Source organism: Agelaius tricolor, unplaced genomic scaffold, assembly GCF_023055355.1.
Source record: "Agelaius tricolor isolate 1412-34295 unplaced genomic scaffold, bAgeTri1.0.p SCAF_1, whole genome shotgun sequence".
Lineage (NCBI taxonomy): Eukaryota > Metazoa > Chordata > Aves > Passeriformes > Icteridae > Agelaius > Agelaius tricolor.
Genome location: NW_027269261.1, coordinates 113,572,084 through 113,587,026, shown reverse-complemented (window position 1 = coordinate 113,587,026; position 14,943 = coordinate 113,572,084). Strand labels below are relative to the sequence as shown.

The 14,943-nt window shown below is 35.8% G+C and overlaps 1 protein-coding gene across 4 annotated transcripts in view; it reads left to right on the top strand.

Annotated features, from left to right (window-relative positions):
• Window positions 1-14,943, top strand: part of FZD3 (frizzled class receptor 3) — a 78,589-nt gene that overhangs the window by 50,057 nt on the left and 13,589 nt on the right. The window lies entirely within an intron of this gene.

The window sequence follows — 14,943 nt, the reverse complement described above, 5'->3', positions numbered from 1 at the left end:
CTGCTTTATTCAGATGCAGTTGAAAATAAAGCATTTTATGGATTAATTGCCTGCTTTTGGGCCAAAATGGCAGATTGGTTTTGGAATGACATTCCTTATATATTTTCTGCAAATTATTTTAAAGGAACTTTATTTTTTTTTTTTCCCCAGAGGGTTTTACAGCAAATTTCTATTTTACGGCTGCGCACAGAGGGATATTTAAAAATTACCATTTTGGCTCTGAAGCAGTTAAAACACCAGCTGAGTCATCACAGCTCACGTTTTAATGCCATAAAATATCACTTAAAGGTTTGGCTTAGGCTTGAGAATAATCCTTTTATTACCTTTTAACCCTTTCTGGTTCGGGTTTTGGTGTTTTTTTCTCTGTTAGGTTTTATTAAGATGGGACTCTTGCATCCAACGTGGGATCATTTTTACGGCGGGAAATCTGTGGGTGTTTGCAATTTCATTGGTTTGATTGAGTCTTCACTGCTGTGGTTTTAATCTGATGCTTAAAAACAGAGAGAAAAAAAGAAAAAAAGAAATAAAAAAGGGGGACACGTGGCTTTCTCTTGATTAATTTCCACCAGCCACCGCCTGCCGATGGAAATTCAAATTTAAATATTGAAACAATTGAAACGTAAGCATCTATAAAACCCTCGGGGTTTTGAGGAGGCGAAATTCGCAGCGAAAACTTGAAACTCGAGGGCTGGAATAATAAAAACGAGCAGGAAAAAGCTGCTGAAATCCCTGCAGGCCGTTGCTGTAAGGGCCCAGCAGGAGTCAAAAGAACAATAAAGGTTTCATTCACAGCAAATTGGGTCCAAGGACCTGCAGACCCCAGGGAGTAGCAAAGGGCTTTTTTTCCCTTTTAACTCCTCCATTTATATTTTTTTCCCCTCAAAAAAGTTGCCTTTTTTTCCCTTTTAACCCCTCCATTTCCTCAAAAAAGTTGCCTTTTTTTTTCCCTTTTAACCCCTCCATTTATATTTTTTTCCCCTCAAAAAAGTTGCCTTTCTTTTCCTTTAACCCCTCCATTTATATTTTTTCCCCTCAAAAAAAGGTTTGGTTTTTTTTCCTTTTAACCCCTCCATTTGTATTTTTTCCCCTCAAAAATGTTGCCTTTTTTTCCCTTTTAACCCCTCCATTTATATTTTTTCCCCATCAAAAAAAGGTTTGTTTTTTTTTCCTTTTAACCCCTCCATTTATATTTTTTTCCCCTCAAAAAAGTTGCCTTTTTTTCCTTTTAACCCCTCCATTTATATTTTTTCCCCTCAAAAAAAGGTTTGGTTTTTTTTTTCCCTTCTAACCCCTCCATTTATATTTTTTCCCCTCAAAAAAAGATTTGGTTTTTTTAACCCCTCCATTTATATTTTTTCCCCTCAAAAAAAGGTTTGTTTTTTTTTCCTTTTAACCCCTCCATTTATCTTTTTTCCCCTCAAAAAAGTTGCCTTTTCTTTTCCTTTTAACCCCTCCATTTGTATTTTTTCCCCTCAAAAAAAGGTTTGGTTTTTTTTTCCTTCTAACCCCTCCATTTGTATTTTTTCCCCTCAAAATGTTGCCTTTTTTTTCCTTTTAACCCCTCCATTTATATTTTTTCCCTTCAAAAAAAGGTTTGGTTTTTTTTTCCCTTTTAACCCCTCCATTTATATTTTTTTCCCCTCAAAAAAAGGTTTGGTTTTTTTTTCCTTCTAACCCCTCCATTTGTATTTTTTCCCCTCAAAAAAGTTGCCTTTTTTCCTTTTAACCCCTCCATTTATATTTTTTCCCCTCAAAAAAAGTTTGGTTTTTTTTTCCTTTTAACCCCTCCATTTGTATTTTTTCCCCTCAAAAACGTTGCCTTTTTTTCCCTTTTAACCCCTCCATTTATATTTTTTTCCACTCTTCCCCTATGAAATAATCCAGATTTACAACTGAACCAGATTCCCAAAGCTGGGGGGGAAATGATTTTATCCTCAGCTCCTGGTGGTGAAATTTATCCTTAGATCAGGGGGAAATTGGGAGTTTTGTGGGGAATAGTGCTGAAATGAGAGCATATTTTTATAAAGTTTTAATGTTATTTAATTAATGTCTAATATTTCTGAGAGCAGAGCATCCTAAATGGAAGTGGAGTCGATCCCACAGTGGATATAGAAAGGTTTTATGGTCTGGGAATTTTTATTTTATTTTATTTTTTATTTTTATTTTAACCCCAGCAAATCTGAGGTTAAAATTCCACTGGGGTGTGGGAGATGGTGGCACAGGAATTCCTTCTGGAACATTCCCAGAGAGGGGTGGGAATGGCAGCTGCTCCTGCAGGGTCAGATAAAAACCACAAACTCTGTTTGTTTGGGTGCCTGGAATTGGAAATATTCCCCAAATCGGAAATATTCCCAAATCGGGAATATTCCCAAAATTAGAAATATTCCCAAGCGGAGGGTTTGGTCAGATAAAAACAAGAAACTGTTTATTTGAGTGCCTGAAATCAGAAATATTTCTGAAATTAGAAATATTTCTGAAATTAGAAATATTCCCAAAGTTAGAAATATTCCCAAAATTAGAATATTCCCAAAATTAGAAATATTCCCAAGCAGAGGGTTTGGTCAGATAAGAACCAGAAACTGTTTATTTGAGTGCCTGAAATCAGAAATATTTCTGAAATTAGAAATATTCCCAAAATTAGAATATTCCCAAAATTAGAAATATTCCTAAAATTAGAAATATTCCCAAGGAGAGGGTTTGGTCAGATAAAAAGCAGAAACTGTTTGTTTGAGTGCCTGAAATCAGAAATATTTCTGAAATTAGAAATATTCCCAAAATCAGAAATATTCCCAAAATGAGAAATATTCCCAAAATGAGAAATATTCCCAAAATTAGAAATATTCCTGAAATTAGAAATATTCCCAAAATCAGAAATATTCCCAAAATTAGAAATATTCCCCACAAAAATTAGAAATATTCCCATGGAGAGGGTTTGGTCAGATAAAAAGCAGAAACTGTTTATTTGAGTGCCTGAAATCAGAAATATTTCTGAAATTAGAAATATTCCCAAAATCAGAAATACTCCCAAAATTAGAAATATTCCCAAAATGAGAAATATTCCCAAAATGAGAAATATTCCCAAAGGGGGAGTTTGGTCAGATCAGAACCAGAAACTGCGTTCATTTGAGTGCCTGAAATCAGAAATATTTCTGAAATTAGAAATATTTCTGAAATTAGAAATATTCCCGAAGTTAGAAATATTCCCAAAATTAGAAATATTCCCAAAATTAGAAATATTCCCAAGCGGAGGGTTTGGTCAGATAAAACCCAGAAACTGTTTATTTGAGTGCCTGAAATCAGAAATATTTCTGAAATTAGAAATATTTCTGAAATTAGAAATATTCCCAAAATCAGAAATATTCCTAAAATTAGAAATATCCCCCACAAAAATTAGAAATATTCCCAAGGAGAGGGTTTGGTCAGATCAGAACCAGAAACTGTTTATTTGAGTGCCTGAAATCAGAAATATTTCTGAAATTAGAAATATTCCCAAAATCAGGAATATTCCCAAAGTTAGAAATATTCCCAAGCAGAGAGTTTGGTCAGATAAAACCCAGAAACTGTGTTTATTTGGCCGCCTGTAATCAGAAATATTCCCAAAATTGGAAATATTTTCAAGCAAAGAGTTTGGTCAGATAAAAAGCAGAAACTGTTTGTTTGAGTGCCTGAAATCAGAAATATTTCTGAAATTAAAAATATTCCTGAAATTAGAAATATTCCCAAATTAGAAGCATTCCCAAAATCAGAAATATTCCCCCCAAAAATTAGAAATATTCACAAGCACAGGGTTTGGTCAGATCAGAACCAGAAACTGTTTGTTTGAGTGCCTGAAATCAGAAATATTTCTGAAATTAGAAATATTTCTGAAATTAAAAATATTCCCAAAATCAGAAATATTCCTAAAATTAGAAATATTCCCCACAAAAATTAGAAATATTCCCAAGGAGAGGGTTTGGTCAGATAAAAAGCAGAAACTGTTTATTTGAGTGCCTGAAATCAGAAATATTTCTGAAATTAGAAATATTCCCAAAATCAGAAATATTCCCAAATCAGGAATATTCCCAAAATCAGAAATATTCCCAAAATTAGAAATATTCCCAAGCAGAGAGTTTGGTCAGATAAAACCCAGAAACTGTGTTTATTTGGCTGCCTGGAATCAGAAATATTCCCAAAATTGGAAATATTCCCAAAATGAGAATATTCCCAAGTGGAGAGTTTGGTCAGATAAAAAGCCAGAAACTCAGTTGATTTGGCTGCTTGAAATCAGAAATATTCCCAAAATTCGAAATATTCCCAAAATTTGAAATATTCCAAAGTGGAGAGTTGGGTCGGATAAGAAGCAGAAACTGCCTGGTTTGGTGCCTGAAATCAGAAATTTGGGTCAGTCCCCTTGAAAAATCAGAATAAACTCATTTAAATTCACTTTTTAGATTTTTACCTGCCTTGCTTGGATCGCCGTAATCATCCCAGAAAGAAAATAAAAGAAGGAATTTCCTTTTTTGCCCATTTTTTGAGGATTGAATGTAAATAACCACCTAAGAAGGAAATTCCTGGAATTTGGGAATTCCATGGGGAGATTATTTCACTTTGCTGCTGATAGAGAGGAATTTTTTTTTCTGCAGGAATAATGAGCAAAACTCTTTTAAAAATAAATTTCACGGAGTGAAAAAGTAATTTAAAAGTAATTTTAATTTTAAAAGCAATTTTCACTGAGTTCTTTGAAGCAGTTCCTGTGCTTATCTCGAAATCTTCTTTATTTTCCTTCTGATCTCCTCTTTAAAAAAATTAAAACCGCCTTGGTGTTTGGAAGAATTTAATTATTCTGAGCTGGAAGATGATGTAATTGCAAATATCTTTATTTTTATCTGCAACAAAAATAGACAATCCCATTTTCCCCCATTTTTTTTTCCCTCTCCACTCTGTTTCATTCCATTGCTGTGGGATAAATTTAAATTAAGATTTTTTTTTTTTCCCACCCACTCACTCCCATCCCTGGCTGGTGTTTGTTTAATTTTAATTGAATTATGGGTTTTATTGTTTATTTAATTTAATTTTGTTTAACAATAAAATTTATTCCTGTTAATGCTGATTTTTTTAACACAAATTTTAATGCATTATGTGACAACATTGGACCAATGGGTTTTAATATTAAGATTGAAATCCTAATAGGATTAAAATCCTTTCACCTGCTGGTAATTTTAATTCAAGAATTCAGCAGTTTGCTCATCTCCTATTTTCACAAATGTACTTTTTGAGCTGAAAATGGTTCATTTTTTTATTTTACTGTACATTTTCAACATCCTTTTAGTTGTGGCATCCCTGCCCATGGCAGGGTGGAAGGGCATGAATGAAATGGAATTTCAGGGTGGAATTTCTCCATTTTTGTGGACAAAAATTCCAATTTTTCCCCCTGAACTGGAATTTCAGGGTGGAATTTCTCCGTTTTTGTGGACAAAAATTCCATTTTTTCCCCCTGAACTGGAATTTCAGGGTGGAATTTCTCCGTTTTTGTGGACAAAAATTCCGTTTTTTCCCCTGAACTGGAATTTCAGGGTGGAATTTCTCCGTTTTTGTGGACAAAAATTCCAATTTTTCCCCCATGTTAACTGCAGACCAAACTGTGAGTGTAACCCTGGATCTCAGAGCAACGACAGTGATGGAAACAATTCTGCCATCGAGGGTGCCCCATCAGATTCCCTCTGCTCTTCCCATTTTCAACAAAAGCAAATGGGATAATTTGTTTTCAACAAAACAATGGGATAAAATTTGAATTTCATTGCTTTTTAAGCAAAACAAGCAAGATTTTAATAATGATAATTTACTTTACAGTGATAAATCCTACCATGCTAACTGGAAAACAAATTGTGAGTGTAACCCTGGATCTCAGGGCAACGACAGTGATGGAAAGGATTCTGAAATCTTTCCCGTTTTCAACAAGAGCATCGGTTAATTTGAGTTTCATTGCTTTTTATCCTGAGGGAAATATCAAATTATTGCTGTCGTTTCCCCAGAGGAGGAGCACAGGTGCTTTGCCTGGGTTTTTCCCCCCACACACACACACGCACCCCGTGCTCATTAATTTGTGCTCTCACACGTGGGAAGAGTCGGGGAAAAAGCAGCTGTGATTGATCATTTTGGGGGCAGGAGGGGAAAATATTCAGGAATGATTAGAAAAGCATGGAAATGAGCCGTGTGCCTGCAGAGCAGCCTCGTTTTTCCCTGGAGAAGGGTGGGAATTGGTGTTTTTAACCTTTCCTTTGAGCACCTGCCCGCCGCGCGTTCCCTTGCCGCTGTCGCATTTCCTGAAAAATCCCCTTTGCCCGGGATTCTCCTCCTGGGGAGCCTCAGAGAAAATGGAAAATGAGATTATCTCATCTGTTCCTCCTGGGTTTCGCTGCTTTGGAATGTGGTTTGCAGATTGTTTATCCAGCAGGTGAATTGGTTTTATTTAATGAGCAATCACAGGCAGGCTGTGTCAAGGAGTCAGGGGTTTTAATTGTCATAATTTGTAGCTTTCTGTCTGTGTCCTTCCTCTGTTTTTAGTGTAGCATAATGTAATATAATGTAATGTAATGTAATGTAATATAATATAATATAATATAATATAATATAATATAATATAATATAATATAATATAATATAATATAATATAATATAATGTAATGTAATGTAATATAATATAATATATTATAATATAATGTAATGTAATGTAATGTAATATAATATAAGTAATAGAAATACTGGAAATAATACAATATATAATACATATACACTATAATGTAATATACTATACTATACTATAATATAATATAATTAACATAATATATAATATATATAATGTAATGTAATATAATATAATACAATATAATAAAATGTATTATGATATACTATAATATAATATCCTATAATATCCTATAATGTACTATAATATAATAAAATATAATAAAAATATATTATATAATATATATAATAAATATCATATATATAATAATATATAATAATATATAATATAATATAATATAATATAATATAATATAATATAATATAAATAATATAAATAATATATAATATATATAATGTAATGTATTATAATATAATATAATATAATATTATTTTATGGTATTATATTATACTATATAATTATAATATAATACCATAAAATAATATAACACCATAAAATAACATAATACAATACCATAAAATAATAAATTAGCCCTTTAAGAACGCGGAGTCAGATTCACAATTTCCTCCTTGGGACCCAGCGAATTCCACATTTGCTGGGGATTCTTGGCCTCGCTGCGGGAGAGGCGTCTGTGCAGCAGCCCCGCGGGAGGGAGGGAGGGAAGGGGCTGCAGAAATGCCTTTATTCAGTCTGGGATCCTTGAGAGTCTGACAGAACTCCTGGGATGTGTCTGAGCGGCTCCGAGCGCCGCGCCCGCATCCCAAATTCTGCATTTCCTCCTTTTCCTCAGAGCTGATGGCTCTGGGAGCCCGGATCCGCAGGGAGATCCTTCCCTGGCGTGGAATTCCCAGAGAAAGAAAGAAATTCCCAAAGGAAGAATGGAATTGACAAAGGAAGGAGTTCCCAGAGAATGGAGTTCCCAAAGAAAGACTGGAATTGCCAAAGAATGGAATTGCCAAAGGAAGAATGGAATTCCTAAAGAATGGAATTCCCAGAGAATGGAATTCCTAAAGAATGGAATTCCCAAAGGAAAAATGGAATTCCTAAAGAATGGAGTTCCCAAAGAAAGAATGGAGTTCCCAAAGAATGGAATTCCTAAAGAATGGAATGCCCAAAGGAAGAATGGAATTCCCAAAGAAAGAATGGAATTCCCAAACAATGAAGTTCCCAAAGAAAGAATAGAATTCCCAAAGGAAGAATGGAATTCCCAAAGGACGGAGTTCCCAGAGAATTGAATTCCCAAATGAAGAATGGAATTCCCAGAGAATGGAATTCCCAAAGGCAGAATGGAGTTCCCAAAGGAAGAATGGAATTCCCAGAGAATGGAATTCCCAAAGAAAGAATGGAATTCCCAAAGAATGGAATTCCTAAAGAATGGAATTGCCAAAGAAAGAATGGAATTCCAAGAGAATGGAATTCCCAGAGAATGGAATTGCCAAAGGAAGAATGGAATTGCCAAAGAATGGAATTCCCAAAGATTGGAATTCCCAAAGAAAGAATGGAATTCCCAAAGAATGGAATTCCCAAAGAATGGAATTCCTAAAGAATGGAGTTCCCAAAGGAAGAATGGAATTGCCAAAGAATGGAATTCCCAAAGAAAGGATGGAATTCCTAAAGAATGGAATTCCCAAAGGAAGAATGGAATTCCCAAAGGACGGAATTCCCAGAGAATGGAGTTCCCAGAGAATTGAATTCCCAAAGGAAGGATGGAATTCCCAAAGGATGGAATTCCCAGAGAATGGAGTTCCCAAAGGACGGAATTCCCAGAGAATTAAATTCCCAAAGATGGGAATTTCCAAAGGAAGAATGGAATTGCCAGAGAAAGAATGGAATTCCCAAAGAATGGAATTCCTAAAGAATGGAATTGCCAAAGAAAGAATGGAATTCCCAGAGAATGGAATTCCCAAAGGATGGGATTCCCAGAGAATGGAATTCCCAAAGAAAGGATGGGATTCCCAGAGAATGGAATTCCCAAAGGAAGAATGGAGTTCCCAACGGACGGAATTCGCAAAGGATGGGATTCCCAGAGAATGGAGTTCCCAAAGGACGGAATTCCCAGAGAATGGAATTCCCAAAGGCAGAATGGAATTCCCAAAGGACGGAATTCCCAAAGGACGGAATTCCCAGAGAATGGAGTTCCCAAAGGACGGAATTCCCAGAGAATTCCTGGCTGCTCCATCCCTGGCAATGTCCAAGGTTGGCCTGGAGCAGTCAGGGATGGTGGGAGGTGTCATGGTTGGAACTGGAAGAGCTTTCAGGTCTTTTTCAACCCAAAAATTCGGAAAATCCGTGAAATTTCCAAATTCTCTTGCTCCTGGAGTGCACAAGCACCTTTCACATTCCCAGGAATGCCATCGGGTCCGGAGGGAAACACAAAACCACCTCCAGAATTCTCCTTTTTCTGGGGAAATTCTCATTTCTGAGGACACGGCCCCGGGGCCTTGCACTCCCTGACACCGAACAGCAGCTCCTGGCGTTCAGAACAAACAGGGTTTTATCTAAAAAATAAGAAATTATCCCATTTTTAATGCCCAGGGGAGATCTCAGTCTGGATTTGAGCTTTTCCAGTGTGAAAAGTGAATTTTGGGACAGGATTATTGAGCTGATCTCAGTCTGGATTTGAGCTTTTCCAGTGTGAAAAGTGAATTTTGGGACAGGATTATTGAGCTGATCTCAGTCTGGATTTGAGCTTTTCCAGTGTGAAAAGTGAATTTTGGGACAGGATTATTGAGCTGATCTCAGTCTGGATTTGAGCATTTCCAGTGTGAAAAGTGAATTTTGGTACAGGGTTATTGAGCTGATCTCAGTCTGGATTTGAGCATTTCCAGTGTGAAAAGTGAATTTTGGTACAGGATTATTGAGCTGATCTCAGTCTGGATTTGAGCTTTTCCAGTGTGAAAAGTGAATTTTGGTACAGGGTTATTGAGCTGATCTCAGTCTGGATTTGAGCTTTTCCAGTGTGAAAAGTGAATTTTGGGACAGGGTTATTGAGCTCCAGAGATACCGGGATGGGCCTGGCCAAGTGGGAAACAAGAAATGACAAATTAAATAAATGACAAATTGAATTTATTAAAAGGTGTTCCCAGATATTGCTTCAGCTGGTAACAGGAATGGAGATGCTAAAATTTGGTTTAAAGGGTTTTTTGTTGGTTTTTTTCCATCAGCAGTGGAATTCACTCTCTGGTACTGAAGAGGTTTGATGGCATTGCCACATCCCCATCTCTGATAAAATAAAATAAAATAAAATAAAATAAAATAAAATAAAATAAAATAAAATAAAATGTGATAATTTTGATTTCACAGCTGCTCAAGCTCTGGTTTTAGACAGAAGAGGGAATTTAAATTTTGTTGGTGCAGAGTGTCTAAAACCCCAAAGGACTTTGTCTTTTTCTTTTAATGAATTCAAGGAAATGGCTTAGGATCTGAATTCAGAAATGCATTTTTATTTGTGGTTTATTTGTTTTTATCTTTTTTTATCTTTTTATCTTTATTTAATTCAATATTGTGCAGTTTTTGGGGGTTTTTTTTGTTGTTAGGGTTGGGATTAAATGTGTGAGACAGAATTTTTTCTTTGCACTAAGATGTATAATAGTTTTTATTTATATTATAGTCTCACAAACAGGGAGTTTTATAGTATTTTATTTTAATAAACTAAAAACGGAGTTGTATTTCTCTCTTTATAAGGTTTTTTAAGGATAAATTGCTTATTTAAGAAATGATACTTAAATTATTTTTAATTTAATAATTATTTGTGGATCACAATGCAGACTTTTATTTAATTACAGAATATTATTTAAACTTATGAAGAAGAAGGTGAAGAAGGAGAAGCTTTTGTTTTAAAGCTTTTGTTTTATATATTTTACTATATTTTAAAACTTTACGTTTTCTGCTATGTGATATTTACACTTTTATTTCAATTAAACTCATAATTTTAGTTTTATTATTCCATTTTGGAAGCCTTTTCTACAGCTTTAGGTGAAAATAAGTTTTAAATTCTCCTGAAATTCCTTCCCATGCCTTTTCCTCCTTGCATTAGTTCAGCTTTCAGGGAGGTTTCTTAAATAAACCAATATTTAATAAAAAAAATAGAAAAAAAAAATTTTAAAAAATAATAAAATAATAATAATAAATTAAAAAATAAACCAAATTTATTCAGATATAAATAGAAATAGAGTCAGGTAATGCTCAAAAAAATTGCTTTTAAACCCAAAGGTATTTCCTTATAATTTATAAGGAAATTTATATATATATATATATATATATATATATATATATATATATATATATATAATTTATATATAATATTTTAATATTTTATATATAATATAGATTATATTATATTATATTATATTATATTACATTACATTACATTACATTACATTACATTATATTATATATAAAATATTATTTATATATAATATAATATATAATATTATATATTATATAATATCATATATATTATTTATATATATATAAAAATTTATAATATTATTTATATATATATATATATATATTAAAATTTATTATTTATATATCTTATATAATTATACCAGAGCAGATGATGATCAGAGATACTTTTGGAAAATATTTAAATATTTTGCATTTTGGCAGGGGTGGCTTGTGGAGTTTGAATATTCCAGGTGAATTCATAATTTCACATGTGGTGAATTAATTTGTATTTTTGACTCTTCCTGAATAGCTGGGCAGTAAAAAATTCTAAATTTTGGTGCTGAACACGAGCGAGTTTTTGACCAATTTTGCTCTTTTAAAACTGTTCTCTGTCCCAGTGCCTTTGGGCTCACACATCTGATTTTTAACCCAATAAACCTTAAAGAATCATCCCAAGTTTCATTTTCCTGCTGCTAATTGCTATAAATGTTGTTAATTATTATAAATACCTGATGTCTGCAGACGAATTTTCTTTCCAACAGGTGCAGTCCCTCAGCATTAATGTGAATTTAATGGGTGTTACCCCCTGAATTTGTTGTTTTGAGGCTGAATTTGGAGACGAGCGTGGAATAATGTTTAATAACTCGCTTTGCCCCAGATTTCTTGGATGTGTTTATTTGGATTTTTTTCCCTTGGAATTATTTGCAGTGCTCAGCAGGAGCCCATTGAGCCGGGAGTTTTTTTGCTGCCGAGTGATTTCTTGTAATGTCTCGGTGGAATTCCTGCAGTGAGCAGAGCTGGGGGTTGGTTCTCGATGAAAAATTCAAAATTCAATTCCCCAGGAGTTTTGCCTGGGGAGACCTCGCCCCATGGACATTAAATAGAAATATAAATAATTAAACAGAAAAATGAATGAAGGGCGCCTTCATTAAGAAATGATGAATTTCCCCACTTGTTCCACTCAGGCCCAAAGGAGCTCCTGATGAAATAATAATAATGATAATAATACTATATAATATATTATATATTATATATTGTATATTGTATATTGTATATTGTATCTTATATATTACATATTATATATTATATGTAATATATAATATACAGTATACAATATATAATATACCATATACAAAATTTAATATAATATATTATATAATATATATTATATCTATAATAATATTTTATATATAATATTATTTATATATATAAAATATTATATATTATTTATATATATAATAGATGTAAATTATAGATATAATAATATATAATATGATATAATATGATATAATGATATGATATAATATGATATGATATGATATAATATAATATAATATAATATAATATAATATAATATAATAATGTGGGGTTTTGAGAGCTGTGTTTTGTTGGGTCATTTTTTATTGGGTGCTGGTTAATATTGTTGAATTCTGGGTGCAATTTCACAATTTGGCTACAAAATTCTGTGAAATTCAGCATCCCTGGGGCAGAGGTGGATGGAAAAATCCAGGATCATCTCCTAATTATGCTCAGGACATTTCTAATTATGCTCAGGACATTTCTGCACTCCTGTTTTCCATCTCCAGTGGTGACAGGACTAAAAATGTGCAATAACACAAAATATTAAACCTGGATGTGCTGGGTTAAACCAGTGGAAGCTGTGCTGGCCCTCAGCATTAATTGGAATTTTTTTTTTTTTTTTTTTATTTATTGGAATATCACAGGGTGGGAGCCTATTTCTGCCAAGTCCCCTTGGCACAGGGCATGATTTGACTTTGAATTTATATTTTTTTGGGGGGAAAAGCTTTGAATTTATAATTTTGGGGGGAAAACTGGCTCAGGGTGTTGTTCTGGGAGGCTGTACCTGTGTTTCACATCAATACAGGCCCCAGGATCAGTGGGGAGCTCTGATTGTCACCCTCTGTCACAGACTGGACACGTGCTCGTGGCATTTCTAATTAATTATGCTCGTGACATTTCTAATTAATTATGCTCAGGACATTTCTAATTATGCTCAGGACATTTCTGCACCCCTGTTTTCCATCTCCAGTGGTGACAGGACTAAAAATGTGCAATAATACAAAATATTAAACCTGGATGTGCTGGGTTACACCTGTGCTGCCCCTCAGCATTAATTGGAATATTATCACTATTATTATTAATACTTATTAATAATTATTATTATCAATACAAGCCTGTGGGATCAGTGGGGAGCTCTGATTTTCAATCTCTGTCCCAGACTGGTGACACTCAGCCATTCCTGTCCCCTCGATTCCTCTGCTCCATCCCAAAATCCTGCTCTCCTGAGGATGGAATTCTCTCATGGCTGCTGCAGCATTTCTTTCCTATTACTTGGATTCAACATTTTAAATGTGTTTTTCCCCACATTTCAGTGCTCAGCCGTTCTTTTTCTCCCACCTTTGAGTTCTTCTAGGCCAGAGCAGTTTCCTGCAAGGGGGGGTTGGTTGTTCCCTGTGAATTCCCAGAGTTTTCCAGCCTCACCCTCCCCTCACAGAGCACCAATCCCCCTCTCAAACAGCTCCTGGGATTTTCCTTGGGCTGCTCAGTCGCTTCCTGAGGTCTGGTGGCTTTTCCAGCATTGCCACTCTCTGTGACAATGGGGAAGATCTCTTGGGCATTTAAACCTTCCTGCCACACCAGCCCTTGGGTCTTTCTTATCCCACGGCGCACTGAATTTATTCCTGTTGGGATCGGGATAATTCTGCCGTTTGTCCTCTGTGTTGTCTCTTGCCCTCATCTCCTGAGAAAATAAAAATTCTCAAGGTGGTAGGAAAACTCAAGGGGTTTGGAAATCTCCCTCAGCTGTGACAAAAAGCAGGGAACCTCTGGTTAAGTTATGTAGGGGCCAGGGCTGTTTGGGATCATGGAATCATAGAATGGTTTGGGAAGGGACCAAAACTCATCCAGATCCAACCCCAACACCTTCCACCATCCCAGGCTGCTCCAAGCCCCATCCAGCCTGGCCTTGGGCACTCCCAGGGATCCAGGGGCAGCCACAGCTTCTCTGGGAAATCCATTCCAGCCCTCACAGGAGCTGTTTGGCTTCAGTCTGTATCATCCTGCCATCCTCTGTGCTCTCACCTCCTTCCAGCTTCTCCAGCATTTCCTTCCTTGTTGTACCTTGAAGCAGAAGCAGAACCAGGGGGAGGAGTTGGTATTTTAAAGGGTTTGGACAGTATGAGAATGATTGGAAAATTCAGGTGAAGAGTCTGAGGGTGAAGGAAAGACACAAAAGTGATGGTAGCTGTGAAGGATTGCACAAATCAAAAATAGTTTTTGTAGTAAAGACCAAAGCAAGCCAGGGAGGACTGGGAGGAAAACCCAGGTTTCACGAGATGAATAGAACCATACAGAATGGTTTGGGTTGGAGGGACCTTAGAGCTTGTCCAGTTCCATTCCCTGACATGGCCAGGGCCACCTTCCAGAATCCCAGGTTGCTCCAAGCCCCATCCAGCCTGGCCTTGGACACTTCCAGGGGCAGCCACAGCTTCTCTGGGAATTCTATTCCAGCCCCTCCCCACCCTCACAGGGAACAATTCCTTCCCAAATTCCCATCCATCCCTGCCCTCTGGCAGTGGGAAGCCATTCCCTGTGTCCTGTCCCTCCATCCCTTGTCCCCAGTCCCTCTCCAGCTCTCCTGGAGCTCCTTGGGGCTCTGGAAGGGGCTCTGAGCTCTCCCTGGAGCCTTCTCCTCTCCAGGTGAGCACCCCCAGCTCTCCCAGCCTTTATCCCAGTTCTCCCAGTTGCTGGAACTGTTGGAATTCCATGGTCACCACACAGATGCCCACAGAGGACTTCTCCCCACCACGAGTTTGTTCCTTCCCTCCGCACCTTGGTGGCTCCTTCCAGGC